Here is a 14,877-nt window from a genome sequence, read left to right on the forward strand (position 1 = left end):
ATGCTCTTTTTTGTTGTTCTGGTATCACTTCAGTCCCCTTGACTCTGGCCACAAATCCACAACTATTCTTTCCTAAACATAAAAGATTCTTCCAGAATAAGAAGTTATTCCTTTAAAAAGTACAGCATTTTGGCACATAATCCTTAGCAAACATTCTCTGCCTGTGAGAGTGGAACTCATTAAAATCAAAGTTGACTATATTAAAATGGAGCATTCTGTGAGTTCCAGGAGTACAGGAGGTTCTTATGGATCATGTGACGAGTTTGATTCCTCTTGGAAAAACACATTCCAATAGGTGTTAGCTCCAGTTCTAGGGAAGGACACACAGCCTGTCTGAAAGGTGAGCATAATAAAGGCCTGCATATTTCATGATACATCTTGTGCTGCTCAGGTGCAGAGGCAAAAATTCAATCCTTTCCAAGTGCGTCTGCCCAAACTGGAGCAGAGGTAGCTGTTTTGCATCCCGCCAAAATGTGTTTGATCTTGGAAGTTATAGAATATTTGTTTTATGACTATAAGAGTGCCAAGAAATTCTTTGAAGCAAAGTCTGTAACCTCCGAGGCTGAGATGGAATAGGATGAAACAGGAAAGTTACTGGAAGATGACATTGTTAAAAAAAAAAGCAAAACCCCCTTAACTCAAACCCAACAACTTTCCCCTCCAACTCTTTTTAAGCCTGCTACTTTTAATTATATTGCCTGTCATGACTCTAATTCTTTAAATTAATTATGGTGACTGATATGAAGTCTAAAATGCCTTTTCCAATGTACATATGATATGATGGATTGTGATTAATTGAAATGTGGAGGTCTGAAGTTTGATAGCTTATGAAGTACAGTTTGTGATACAGCCTCAGCTTCCATTTCTTTATTGAACTGTCTTTCTGAATGTCATTAGAGTATTAGACCCAGAGGGAGACCATATAAATGACAGATCACCGCTGAACAAAATTCCAAGTTTTCCTTTCTTCCTTCTAGACTGAGGTAGCATGTTGCACTGCTACCTTGCCTGTTTTTACAGGCAGAAAGAAGCAGTGGCAACATTTTTTGCTTTAAAGTGAAATCTGTGCTTGTGTAGTAAAGTCTTTGCTGTATTGTGGACTTGTCTAGGTAGCACAGTATCTAAGTGGTGGCTGAAATTATTTAATAGGAATATGTAATTCATTCCCTGTGAGTTTCTGGTTTTGTTCTTTGCTTTTGGCTATTGAGTCCATCCTTCTGCAGTCAGTTGTGTGACACTGTGCTGGAAATACTCTATAGAAGGGGATGCTTGGTGACCAGGAGCAACTTCAATCTCTTTCCTCCCAGGTTGTCTGGGCAGTTCTATGAGAGACCTTGATAACTTCAATTTGATTAAATCTTAGTTAACTCTATTTCCAAATAAGCCTATAATGAGAGTATGGGATTTTTCGGTCTGGTGTGGTGTCTGATTTTTTTTTTTTTTTTTTTTAATTTTAATTGCCTTAAATAAGCTGCAGTGGGAGCAGTTTCTGTAATTGTGCTTTGTATAGAACCTTGAACAGTCATTCCTAGATCCTGAAACTACCTTCAGTAAGATAGAAATAAGATATTTAGGACCGGCAACTAAAGTCTTGAAACTAAATTGGCTGCTGCTCTTAAGCTAATCTAAGGCCCCTTTTGTACCACTGCAATTATTGCAGGTATTATAGACCTCTCCTGTGTGTGAAAATGTAATGGTTACTGTCTCTTACTCCTTTTCTGTACCACTACAGGCAATTAGTCAGGTTTAATATGAATACTGAACATAACTCTGCTTCTTTGCAAAGATCAGAGATGGTGAAAGGGGCTGCCTGAAAGCAACTCGATGGGCAGAGCTGTGAAGAACTTCCCTCGAGTTGCTGATGAACACCCAGGGCTTTAAACCTAGAGAAAGAAACAGAAATGTGCCAGGGCTTGACAGAAAAATCCCTGATGCTAAAGTACAGATACAAAAGGACTGATACCTTGTAAAACTACAGTGTGCAGGACAGCCCATGGAACTGTGCCAGCTCTGATAATCTATGCAAGATGATGCCTGATATTTGGAGAAAAAGATAAATGAACAGCAATATTATATTGCAAGAATTTGTAGAATGTGTACGGCCAGGAGAAGAGGTCTGACAATCCAGCTATTAGCCCCAGGGATTCCTCATGGGAGCAACACTGTAGGACAATATAAACACTGTTGCACAGATAGAAAAGAGATATTTATTAATTTGAAGGTGAGGATGCTGACACTTAGTTATCTTCATTATGAAATTATGGAATCAGCACTAAAGGGGAGGAAAAACCAGTGGTCAGCTGAAACACAAAAAGGTAAAAATTTGTTGTCAGGAGGAGGGTTTGTGAAGTAATGGGTAATGGTAGTCTATCTTTAAACAAATAAAAAAGCATGCAGTAATTTTTTGAGGAATTTTTTTCTCCACTGACTCTACAGGAAATGCAGGCTCCTGAATTAAGGTATAAAGTAGGTTGTCATACGGTTGCCCTGTAAATGTCTGGTTGTTCATTATTGCTTATTTAATCTATTTTTCAGGGTAAAAGTACCCATGATAGGTTTTAACCCTACTAAGTCCTAAAATTCTTTGGTTAGGTGTACAACAAGACTGATTGGAGAAGATGATCTTCAATTTCCTTTTGAGCTTTGAAGTGTCAAATAAAATGGGATTGACGTTATTCTGCTGTGCTACAGTTTGTGATTCAGGGAAATATTTTTAAAGTTAGGAATGAAAATTAACAGTACATTTTTTGATCTGAGAGCAAGTAAAAAAGTTACATGTTGGTCAGTTTTATAACTGGTTCCTACCAAATGTTGGTCTCAGCAAAGAAAAAAAAATGGGATAATTTTGTGTGCAGACCCCCAAATAACCAGGTTAAGTGAATTACTTCACACCAGTTACCATGAGAATGCTGGATGATAGAAATGCCTTTTCTATAGCTACAAATTTCTGTCAAGTGGTTTAGAAACACAGGTCTATATGGGACATATTGGAAATTGATTGAATGTTTGCCAGGTTTAGTAAACAGAAATAAAAGGATATAAACTTGCAGGTATTAAAAATTAGTCTGAGAAAGGAATGTGCATGGAAATACAGCCACATGAAACAAGTGGCATGTGAATTATCCCTGGAAACAAGACTCTAAAAATGGACATTTATAACCCAGGCACTGAATGAAGCACCACAGTAACCATCTCAGTGACATAATGAGCTCAGTATTTCTTGTATCTGAGCTGTAATTTCAAAGCCTCTGCAGGCACTGCAGACCTTTTTAGATCTTCCTAATTCACCATGCAAAAGAGGAATTTCCTGTCTAATCCTATCCCTATTTAAATTTTTACATAGGATCATTAGTAGGGTTAGCTGTAAGGTGTTTGTCTCATTAGTGTGGTGCTGAAAGAACTTAACCTCAAGAGTTGCAGTTTTACTCTACATTAAAATGTTATGCAAATTCCCCATCTCACCCAGGGTATCAGAGGGAAACACAGATGCTGTTTTATTATTCTCAACTCACTTTTGACTTGTTTTACTGGGCTTTGGGCTCACAGGCCCAGAAGTAATTAAATGCTTCCTTTGTGCTATTTGGAAAATCCTTCATTAGCAGCGTTAGCTTCCTTCAAAATTAATGCTGTGCATGCCAAATTGACCTGCACAGGAAAAAAACCATAAAATTTCTTCTTTAAAGCTAAAAGGGAGTGGGAATTCTGCTTCATGGCTCTATATTATGCTTAACCTGTTAATATCTTTCTCATCCATTAGAGAGGGGACTTTTAGACACCTTTTGTTCAAGGCTAATCTGGGGTCTTCAGTGATTTATTATGAAGAAAATTAAAGCAGTGCTTGAAGAAGTCAGGAGGCTGGGTGAGGATTTAGAAAAGGAGATATAATACCAGTGATAATGTTAAACCCAGCTACTGCTCTTATCAAGGCAGTTGGGTTCCTTGAGCAATCAAAATCCTTCATGTGAACCTGTCCCTCCTCCCCGCCACTAAACTATCAATATGTGACTGTCATCTTCCAGGGATTTTGTTGTAATTAACAAATCAATATCACCATGACTTGATTGTTGATCCTCCTTCCTTCTTGTATTGGCTTTATAGGAAGAAGACTAGTTAGAGACAAGATGTATGGTTTGGAAATTCCTTGAAAAACCTAATGAGGTGCTTGACTTTTAATATATTGCTTCCTCTTGACCTTGCAGCAGGTCCTGGAACACAGCTGAACAAAAGAACTTTAGGACTTGTGTTTTTTAAGACATGGGACTGATGTAGTGTGCAGAATTTCTGAAATCTTTCTGGTGAGATTTCTTATGGGCTTGAGTTCTATCAACTCATGGAAAAATTGGCACTGACCAATGATTCTGAGTGGCCTGGTTTATAGGACATAAATATGTTAAAATAATACAGGAAAATTTAGCAAGAATATTTCATTTGAGATCAGTGAGAGATATAAAACTTAAAAACTAGATTTACAGCTGTTTGGAAACATCTAACTAATGTATGGCAAGCTGTAGTTGGTAGTTTGTCTTTGTGTGCCAGTGAAAATGTGAAAAGATTATTTTCCAGTGCAATTCAACCAGATTTATGGCAATTATAGGCTCTAGTAGCAGAGCATAGTAAAGAGCTAAAGAAAAGTTGGATGAATGCTTGTTTTCAAGCTTCTTAAATAGGAACACATGAAATGATTTATATAAAATAAAAGCCAGAGTGAAGATAGTGGCAAAACCCCCTACTAAATAATCCTGTAATGTAAAGCCCTCCTATGAGCTCTTGCCTGTAATGACATTCACATCTGCTTGTGAAGATAGGTTTGTCCAAATAATAGGAAGATTTTCTGCCAAAAGATCTCCAAATATTTTGGAAACTGTAAAATAACTCCTAAATCCCATAAAGCTTCTATTAGGTAGTCCTCTTCTTTAGATTAATAAATTATAAAATTTGAATCTACAGTGAAGGCTAATAAGCCTTGGTAAGATCAGCATGACTTTTCTTTTTGAATGAGTTTATGGTCGAGCAACAGGCACTGTAATATTGTTATGACAACATAGCACATTGAAATAATGCTTGAAAGAGCCTGTTAAATTGAAAAGCTATTTGGGCACTTGACTATTTGATCTGTGGAGCAAACTTTTCAGCACTGTTTATTAAGGATTATTTATTGGGGAGTCAGAAATTTCTAATAAAACTAGTGACAGAAACAGCACAATGAGAAACTAAATTTTCTGCTAGAAGCATAAGATTGCTGCTATTGGAAAACAGTGGCTATTTTTCTTAGTGATTTAGTCTTATTTATTTTTGAGTTTTGAATTAACTGCAGTAACATAAGACTTAGGTATGAGAGCCCCCTCAGTGCACACATCTGACTGAGGTACAATGGCAATCATAGCAGAAAAGAAAAATGGGTAAAAGAGAAGGATAAAAATGCTTTGGAAAACACAGGTGAGATTAGCACCACTTCAATATCAATTTCTCTTCGGATATGGAGGGTTTTGATGCAGAATTCTGTTCCCAAAGTATAAGGGCCAAGTCTGAACTCTTGGCTCTGGCAGTTGCTCTAGCACTTCACATTGACCTTCCATGCTAAAATCTCAACAACTGCAGTTGTATCTTTGCATTCCAATCTTTTGGGGCTGCATAGGTATTTGAAGGCTGGAATTTTGGCGAGTTGGAAAACTTTAAGATGCAAAATCTAATAGTATGTGTTTTCATTATATTGCCAGCTAATGGTTATGAATCTTACTTCCCTTGAGGCAGGATTTATTATTTGACTTCATGTGCATCAAACAAGGAAGGTTTTGTTTTAGTCCTTTTGAACTGCCCTTGGTTTGGTCCTTTATTGGGTTAAATTTTAGTGTTCTCATCCATCTAAGTAATAATGACGCATTTTAATTTACTGTCATCTAAACTCAAAGACCTGTGAATGTCTGGAGAGGAATAACTAAAATCAAATTTAGGACAGAAACAAAAAGCATATTGACATATTATATCAGTCTGTGAATTAAAATAAGACTAGTCAAAAGCTATTTTTTATTTTTAGCAGGAGATTAGGGGAAATACCTTATTATTGTTTAGTCTTAGTGTTACTGGAGAATTGATAAAGATTTAGATGTTTTTCTTCCACAGTCACCCTTTGCATCCTGCTCAAAGGTTTTGTCTTTGGTTTTAGCAGAGAAGTTCTTCAGTTTGTCCTATTTTGAGACTCGGATTACCAGGTTGGAAGAGACCTCAAGGATTGTCTGGTCCAACTTCTCCTTACAAAAACATGATCCAGACAAGATGGCCCAGCACCCAGCCCAGCTGAATCTTATAAGTGTCACATGTTGGGGAATCCACCACTTGCCTGTGGAAAATATTCCTACAGCTGATGATTCTCACTGAGAAATTTTTCTCTCTTGTGTCCAATCGGAATGTCCCTGGGAGCTGCTTGTAACCATTACCCCATATCTTTTCCACCTGATTCCCCATAAAAAGGGAATCACCATCTTCCTTTTCATCTTCCTTCCTACATCTTCTTTGTAGCCACCCATTTAAAGACTGAAATTCCCTGAAGCCTTTTTTTATTCAGACTCAACATCCCAATTCCCTCTGCCTTTCCTTGCATGGCAAGCTTCCCAATCCTTTGATCATCTTTGTGCCCCTTCCCTGGACCCCCTCCAGCTCATCCATGTCTTTTTAGCATACCGGGGACCAAAACTGAGGAGAGCATTCCAGGTTTAGCCTGAGAAGTGCTGAATGGGGTAAGGACTTCTTTATCTTGCAGGTGATGCTGATCATTGTACACTGGGATGCCCAGGTCTCTTTCCAGAGTGCCACTCCCAGCTGGGCAGGTCCCAGGTTAGAAGGTTTAAAAATGTTTTGCTTGGTTGTTACCAGGTGCTTCAGCCCAGTAAACGCCTGCCTGAAAGATACGAAATCCTGGGGGGAAGAAATTGTGGGGTTTAATAGTGATTTGATGGTTTTGCTAAGAGCTGCTGGAATACTTGTATGTTGATTTGGCAAACAAAAGGAATTTTAAGGAATTTCTTTACCTGGACAGTATATTACAGAAGTACCAAAGCTCTCTTATTTGCTGTGAATCCTTTATGAACTAGTGCAAATTCTGTGGTTCTCCTACACTTTGCTTTTCTTAGTTTCTTTTTAAATTTATCTTTAGTCTTTGTGTACTCCAGCAGTGTCATTCTGCATCTACTGAGCTGAACCTTTTGAAAAGGTGGAGGGCTGGCACTGTGCTGCACTTTAACTAGTTGGGGTATTTTCTGTCACCTTAAGTACAGTTTGATATGGGAATTTTGGTTTTATTTATTGTCAAATCCTAAAGATGTTAGTGTATGGTGCCCACACCTTTAAATAATAAAACTCATATATTTGTTTGCAGATACTCTAATCTGTTGTTAATAAACTTGAAAGAATACAGTCTTGTCTAATAAACACATCAAACTAATGGGTACCAAAGCAGTTCAGAAGAGTGTTTGTTGTTTGGTGTTTAGATTTTGGTCAAAATTAATCAACAATGGATGGGGCCTGCTGTATTTATTAGCAACACAAATCCCTGTGATTCAGTGCCAGGTCCCTTTGACTCGTTCCAGTGTATGCTGGCAGGGTTACAGGACTGATAAATACTTACATCCTTGTGACTGGGAAAGAAAGAGGGGAGGGGGCTAGAGCTGAGAAAACAGACCTCGCAGTTGGCCTGGGTTCCTTGAGAGCCATTTTGAATGTCTTTCAGAGTGTAAATGGGAAGTCATTGATTCAGGAACAGTAGAGGCTTTTTTTCCTCTTTGAAACCTTCAGCTTTGCAGATGGCTGGCTGCATAAGCCTGCGTGGTTTTGTTCTCACTTCCCCTCCCAGGATACTTGCTTTCCCCAGTTTTAATTTTCATTCTCCTTTGATTTTTATTGAATTTCTTTAGGATATACAGTTATTGACAGGGGAAATGCTGTTGCAGACATGGTCCTTCTTGGGAACAACTGTAATGGTCTGACCCATCTCTTGGCAGAGAAAGTGAAGGTGTTTGAACTCTGGTTGTTTAGTTTTTAAGTTCCATTTGTGAATTCAAGGCAAATTATGTCTCATTTTGTGGAGGGTAGAAATGAATGACTGTCATTGGAAATGTTTCTGTCAAACCAATTGAAAATCCTTACTGTTTCTCTTTGCTCCAGCCACTTGTGGAACTGGAAATACAGAGGTTCCACTCATGGCAATTTTCTGTCCTGCAAAATTGGGGAAATTTATTTTCCTGCAGATGCTGGCTTGCACTTTTGCTACTGGAATCATAAATTCTGAGTCCGTGGAGTAAAAACTCCAATTCTGAACAGAAGCATGTTGAATTTCTTCTAAGAATTGCTTAGTGATAAACTGTGCAAGGAAACAAGTTTCAACATGTTGTTCATGCACTGCTGGAATTTCAATAATGTTATCTCTGGGACTCGTAGTTGCACTTGATACTGATAAGCAAACCAGTCAGGTCACAGTACCTGCTACAAATTCTTGTTCTTGACATGACACTAGCTGTTTTACGGCTTTGAACTCATTTTTCCTTTTCTACTGGCCAAATGACTTTGGAAGTTCAGGATACTTTCTAAGGAGAGAGCTTACAGTAGAATGGACTTCTGAAAAGGCTGTTTGAACACAGAGAATTCAGCTACTGATTATGGGAGAAACAATAATGCAGGGGGAAAATTATTGTGGCAGTATTGTATATATCAGCTTAATGACACACTGCTGCTATCCAGTCTTGGGTCTAGGGTCTAGCTCCTTGTATGCTGCTGTCATATGAAGAGAAGGTGCAGTGTTTCTCCCTGGTAGATAGAAGTGGTCTGGGACAGTGCAGAGTTATCCTCCATGGGACTGTGTGTGTGTGATTTTCTCTCAGGAGAGCCCTGCCAATAACTGCTCTGCATCAGTGACTGTGCTTTTGTTGTGGCTTTTCTCTCCTCAGAGAAAACCTGCACTGAAAGGGGAATAAATCAGCTCTTGTCACTTGAGAGATGCATCTAACAATGGTGGTGATTTTCTGTCTTACAGAATATTGATGGGAAACGTGCAGTTTAGCCCTGTGATTACAACAAATTCTGCTCTTAATACTTATAATTTCTAGGAAAATACAGAAAACACAGACTTCCTTCAGGAACAGGGAGGCTGCCTGTGAGGGAGTTGAGTGGGTGGAATTACTCACAAAGATAGTTCAGTACCTTGCATAGTTGTCTTGGGTATACTTTGGCATCTTCTAATTTGAGAATATTTATCTTACATTCCTTCCCCTCTTTATTGACATTTTAAATGGTGTTCTCCTAGGTATTGAGTGAAAGTAACGTTTGGTGAACAAGTAGTTCAGGAGAGGACAATTATGATTCAGAACATGAGCTATGTAAGAATTACAGCTCTCACATTTATTTTTCAAAGCTATTTAGAAAATGATCTAGGAGAATCATCTTTATGATGTATGTTGTTAAAGAAATCTTCAATGGCTTCTCAGGCTGAAATATTCGTTCCAAGTTTTTGAGGCTATGAAATTTATGGCTCTGTGGTATCACATCCTTGTGTTGATTATCTGAGTGTAACTGAATGATTAAAGTCCTGAGATTGAGGTGAATGTTTTAGTTCAATTTTAGCTAACATATAAAAAATACTTTTATACAAGTTTCCTTTCCTACCACCATGCCTTTGAATAAACTCATCTGTAAAGCAATTGTGGAAAGTGGTTGTGTAGAGATCATTTGGTCTTTGCCCCAAGCATTTGCAGTCTTTCCCCTTCCCACTGGTGCTCCTGTTTAGCTGATGCCTACGGAATGACCACAGTTTCATTACATGCACAGCAGCTATAAAGGACTGTGTTCCCACAATGGGCAGGAGCAAGCTTGCCAGAACATTCAGCAAACAATTTCCCTCAGGTCCTGCTGTTACTGACAGATGGCATTACAACTTACAAATACAGTTTACATGCTCTTTTTCACTTGTTTTCCCTTAGGATCATTTGAGTTCTCGCAGAAAATTCTGTTTTGGTGAAACAGGGGTGGTTATGAAACTGTTTCCACTGAAGTGTTCAGCAGACACAAAGTGTGTTTTTATCACTAGGAGGCAAAATAATTTCAGAATATTTTTGAAGTGTGGAATCCTTGCGGTGTTCAGGCAGTAGGAAAATGAAAACTCATAATATGTTTTGAGTTAAGCTTTTGTCCCTAGAATCTATTTTTATGGATTTTTTCCTTCCTAAATTAGAAAGAAATTGAACTTCAAGATTTTCAGAAAGATATTTTTTTTTCTTTTACCATCTGTTGTTCTGAGCTGTTGCTGTACAATGTTGAAGACTGATTGGCCCTTGATCTTTCTAGTAACACTGCTGATGAGGTTGTCTGTGCCAATTGAAGTGGTGATTTTTGATCATGTGGAAGTATCCAAATGTGACTATAGTCTATCACTTAGCTTATTTTGTACCAGTTATCAAAATCATAACTTTTGATGTCCATTAAATTATCTTGTGTTACATGCAGGACAAAAGTGTGGGAAAAAAAGTAGGAGTGTCATATCCTCAAATCACCTCCCTGTTCATGTCTCTCAGGCTCTGTCATTGTCTTTCAGTGTTTACTTGGTTAATGGAACATCACTCTTCCTTACTTACCTTTTCTCAAGTACTTCCTTTGGGAAAAATGAAACAGCAGGAAGTTTCACTGGTGTGGAAGTCGCCAATGGCACCTGCTGACAATGCACCTTGGCCAAAAGCCTGACTTTACCAGTTACCTTTAAGTGCTGATCTCCCCATCCCCATGATTGCACTGGAAAAAAACCTGATGAGGAAAAACGTAATTTGGCTGGTAACATCTCTTGGAAGGGTCAGCCTTGTGATGTACTGGGGTAGAGTGGGAAGTCTCTGATGTTTAATGCTTAAATTACAGGAATGAAAAACACAGAGGGGTTATGTGAATAGAGAAGGAAAACATCCTCAGGCGAGGCCACTCATGCCCCACCCGGTAGTTGGTGCCATTCTTTCTGAATGCCATTCAGGGAAGCCCCCTTCACTACACACAGCCAGCATAAAGCTCCTCATAAAACAATGTCAGAACATGTGTTAAGGCATTCTTTATTTCATTTTAGTAATACTGGTTTTCTTTTCTTTTCAGCAAGATTGAAAGCTTTTTTATTTTTATGTCTGGTATTTGTGAAAGGAAGTGTTGGGCGCTCCAACTATATACTAGTTACTGAAATACCTCTTTTGCTTTAATGGGACTTGCAGTTAACAAAAAAGCAAGTTTTAACCATTAGTTTAATCTATGTTCTTCCTGGACTTTTTATCATAGATCTTTCTTTCCCTGCTAGAAAGGGAGGGAAGAGCAGGGCAGGAAGGAAATGAAGCTATGGAACAGGCAGACAGAAGAGGTTAAATAGTGCAGGCTTTGGGTGTCCTGCCACCCATGGAATCTGCAGCTCTGTGTCACATATCCAGGTTTCTAATCAGCTTGAGGCTGGGATCTGGGTGAATGAGCTGCAAGAAAAGTAACTTGCTGACAAAAGAGGTAGTTAAGAGATGTCCAGGATAAAGACATGGGCTTAGGCCAAAGAGAGGGAGTGAGGCAGACACCATGAAGTATGTGGTACCTGGGTGTCCACTGAATGTTGGCATATTTGTACATAGCAGAACCATCAGAGGAGAAGAAACAGATTTTAGAACCAGGCAGAGATGATCATCTAGATATGCAGGTTCAAATCCTGGCTCAGAACTAGGTAACAGATACAGAAACAAGCTTTTCCAAATGTCATGGGTAGCCAGATTAATTGATTGTGTTTAACTCCCAATTGGGGGAATGCAGTTTTCCTAGACTATATGGCATGTTAGCTGAGAGGAAGAATATATATATTTAGCCCTGCAGCTGCTAGGGTTTGCATGAGAAACCAGATTTCTCATTTCTGGGGAAGAAAAGGATTTGCAAGCTTCTTGTTGCAAGCCAAAAGTCTCTGATTGTTTCAGGACCATCTAGTAGTATGTGAAACAAGAGTTTGCCGTGCTATCTCAGATCTTCCACTGAGGAGAATAACAGCTACAAAACCAAAGCTTGATGGGAAACATTATTGTGTAGGAGAGAAGAGCAGTATCTGTAGCAAGGGAATGATGCAGAGTGTGTTGGTTAAGTGCTGGGCTGAGCTGCTTTGGCAAATGAATCTTTGCAATTAAGCTGGGCTTTGTTGTGTGCACCTTGGGACAGCTGGGCTGGGAGGAGCTGAGAGCAATGTGTGAGTCAAGGGTGGAACCAATGTGTATGTCCATACACAAATGGAGAAGGCTTTTTTCTCTTACCAGTGGGAGGAATGGAGTGCAAGCTTGGAGGTAAGAGTGTATCTGACTCATGCCAAAGAAGTCACCCATAGGTTGGATAGATTCTGTCACATTTCCTCTGTGAGTGTTCAGTGCAATAATGTATGACCTGCCCACAGTTTTTTCCATGTCCAAAAAAGTGATTCTGCATGACACATATTGAAACAATTCAAGGACTTTGAAGTAAGGCTGTTTTGGTACCTTTTGGTCACAAAGGTAAAAATGTTTCCAGAACAACCATAAGTCAAAGTTTGTCTTTTGCTGTAAAGGCTCTAATACTTAAGTATGTATTTTTCTCTCTTTAAACCATGCAAGTTCCTAAACATGCAGGCATCTAAACCACTTCAGTGAGGTTACGTAAATCATGATTGTCAATGACAGTAATTATTGGGTTTGAAGGGCGATGACTTCAAAATAAGCCCTTATTTTTCCAAGCATCAGAGCTTGAAATATGTGCATCTTCCCATGCCAATAGCAAATATGTTAGCACCCTGATTCATTCTCCTCCACACAGTCTTTGCCTTCTTGTGTTTCACGGGCAAGGGTCAGTGGAAATTGGCAAGTTGGAATATTGCCCTAAGGAATTTTCCATGCACCATGTGTTATTAGAATTTGTGTCTGAACTTTTAATAGAACAGAGACATGTATCTATATAATGAGAGATCCTAGCTGAGCTTCTTAACCCAGGTTCATGTATTCCTACCTCTGCTCCAGACAAATGAAAGGGAATGCCCCCTCCAATTATTTGGTTTACTGGTGTTGTATGTTGAGCTCAGTGGTGTATTGCAATTCAGAGGCTGTCGTGGCACCTGTACAGTCTATGTCTAGGTTACCACTGGCTGCTTGTCCTGCAGCAAATGTGTGGTTTCTCATTACTTTTGTGGAGGTCCTTTTGCCAGCTGAGACCTGCTGGCTTCAGGTAAATGTGTTGTCTCCCCATTTGAGTTGTGTCAGACTTGCAGTACTCAGAGGCTGTAGAGTCTTTTTGGAGGTGAGGGTGTTTTTTTCCCTGTGGGTGATAAGCAATACAGGAATCATGAACTCATGAAACAGCTGGAACTTGTGATGTGGCAGTCAATTGGATAGGGCTGCTGAGGAGGGGATGTAACTAAACAAAACTGATAGATTTAACTGAGTAAGGAAATGTTTAACTTCCAGATGTTTAAACTGTAATCCCTCTGATGAAAACTCCTATCCTCCTGTGTTTGGAATGGATGGATGGGAAAGGAATGCACTGTGCCTGTCTGGCTGCCTGTGTGCCACTGCAACATGCTGAGGACCAGCAGCGCTTGTGCTGTTGCTTCTCTCTAAAAGGAAGACAATAATTTTTTCCTACAAGTGAGTGTGTGCCTAGAAGATGCCAGAGCTATGTCTTTTGCATTTTAAATTAAATTAAAAAGCATCAATACTAGATAACTCTGAGGTAAAAGTGAAAATATCTGTAATGAACCCACAAATCCTAATTCATCGTTAAAACGCGTCTCTGCAAGCAGCAAACAGCCAGGCAGAAATCTCTCCTGTGTCCAGGGAGGAATTCCCCCAGCACAGAAAATCCCTACACAAGGTAAAGCACTGCTTCTGCCAAATTTAAGAGATCTGTGCAAAAAGTGTTGGCGTGGGGAATATCCCATGGGCTGGTTAGGGTGGGAAATGTTCTCTCAAGCAGCAAGAGGTGGGCAGTGCCATAGCAGCACTTTGTTCCTGCTCCAGCACTAAGCCAGGACTGGAGGCAGACCTGGACATGGGTGTTTGTACCCCATCCGGAGTTCTTGCTGTAGGTGTGATTTTCCTTCTTGCTGCCTCCCATGAGGACCTCTCTTCCTCCTCCCACCAGCTGCTGCCTTTCCATGGTCCTGGCATGGCCTCCTGTCCCAGAGGAAGGGAGGCTGCCTGTTGGTCTGATTCTTCTGACTGTTTCCTTGGGTTTCCATCTAACTCCTGTAACCTTTCCAACTGCAGCTTGTCTTTGTTTACCTGGTGACAGGGGATGTTGTCATGGCTTCCTTGTGAGCTCCTCTGAGGATCTCACCCACCTCTGTTCTTCAAAGCAGCCTGAGGTGCTTTACTCTTTTGTAGCAGAGCCATTCCCTCTGCTGCCTATGCAGCTGTTGTTCCTTTGCCAAGTGGAGCATGTTATCCCGTGGGGGAACGAACAGTTGTGGCTTCCAGCTTCCCATTCTTCAGGATTTTGTCTGGCTTTTGGAGGATGTAATGGAATGGCCCAAAAAATCCAGCTGGGGATTTCCTCATGTTCCTTCTCCAGCGGCCCCACCAGCAGCATGATCTCTGACTTCAGGCAATCTCAGAGGCTTCATAGGGTTTTAGCTCTAATTTCAGCCTGCATTTGCCTGTTTCATTTGATTCTTTCTTATTTTGAAGGGTTCCCAGCCATGTATTGCTGTACTTTCACTATACATATGCAATATCTGTTTTTGTCCTGCACCACTTGGCCAAAAATGAGCAGAAACCTCTACATATAGTTTTTCTGCTTTTTGGAAGGTATGATTATAATGTACATCAGGCACATCAACAAATTTAGTGCAGAGACTTTCTGTGAGACTTGAGTTGATAT

This window comes from Melospiza georgiana, chromosome 5 (assembly GCF_028018845.1).
Source record: "Melospiza georgiana isolate bMelGeo1 chromosome 5, bMelGeo1.pri, whole genome shotgun sequence".
NCBI lineage: Eukaryota > Metazoa > Chordata > Aves > Passeriformes > Passerellidae > Melospiza > Melospiza georgiana.